The following is a 1,341-nucleotide window of genomic DNA, read 5'->3' as shown; positions in this document are numbered from 1 at the left end:
GCTTCCCAGAGTGCTGGGATTACAGGCGCGAGTCACAGCACCTGGCCTGTTTAAGTTATTTTTATCTTTAGGTCTCAATTCCTCACAGAAAGCAACAGTTGCTGAGTTCCGCATTTGCTCACTTCATCTACCAGAACTCAGATGGGCTGGGTGCGATATACTAAATCTATGCCTTGGCAGTATCAATTCAAAATTCTCTCAGTTAAGTAAGATACGGAGCAAGATCCCCATGTGGAGAAATAATGAGCAAAGGTAAATTGTAAACATCATGGATCCTTAGACAAGAAAATGTCACATAACGTTTATTTCTTCCTCACACTTTGAAAAAAACACGGCTGGGCGTGGTGGCTCACGCCTGTGATCCCAGCACTTGGGAGCCAGAGGTGGGAGGATCGTGGAGGCCAGTGTTAGGTCCGGAGCCGAGAGGGAGACGCATGAAGCCTCGTGTGTAGCAAAATGCTGTTTTATTTTGAACATCTGGGTGTAGATGTGCAAAGGCCAAAGAGCATCCACCTTGAGGGAGGGGAGAGCCTTGGGTTTTACACAGGGTTTCTCAGGGGGAGCGAGCAGCACCTGCAGAGACAGGGGAGGGGCAGCTTGTCCTTATCGGGGGGATAGGGCCGCAGCTGTCCGTGGTCCAAGTTCGATTTACAGCCTCGGACCCTCCAGACTCCCGTGGCTTTTGTTTCCCAGGCTTTATGATCGCTATCTGAGTATTCCGTCCTATGTTAGGTTTCGGGTTCCCATCCTAAGCCATCCTAACAGCTAGGAGTTGAAAAAAACAATCGTTTATCATTAAGAAACCAAGTAGCATTAAGTGATTCCTGTAGCACTCACAACCGGATTATCAAAGGACTAAATGTTTTAAGGTTTTCTGATGAGGTAGGGAGGTTCTTCTCTTTTTATTTTTCTCAAATAACCATTGTAATCTAGAAGTGAAGAAGAAAAAGCTTGAGATTGGTTTTCTGTCTCTAGAAATTAGATTTCTAATTTTTAGAAAATAGATTTGACCTACTGAAATTTAGAAGATTCCAGTTATCACAATAGTTAGCTTTTCTGCCTGATTGGGTAGTTCAAAATAATTAACACGTTAATTTTTTAGAGACGAGTCTAGAAAATGGTGACATTTTAAAAGCTTTCAAATGTTCACATAGAAGGCCAGTTATGGAAAGAAAAAGCATTTACAAATGACCAATAAGCATACAGAAAATGTTCAGGTTCACTAATATCAACACAACTGACATTTTATTCCTATCAAATTGATAGGAATGAGTGTTTTAAAAGATAATACCCAAAGTCTGCACAAAGGTACATAAAAAGAAAATCAAAGTCTCAGGGCCA

Source organism: Propithecus coquereli, unplaced genomic scaffold, assembly GCF_000956105.1.
Source record: "Propithecus coquereli isolate 6110/MARCELLA unplaced genomic scaffold, Pcoq_1.0 Scaffold168, whole genome shotgun sequence".
NCBI lineage: Eukaryota > Metazoa > Chordata > Mammalia > Primates > Indriidae > Propithecus > Propithecus coquereli.
The sequence above is the reverse complement of the archived record's forward strand: the minus strand, read 5'-3'. Positions refer to the sequence as shown.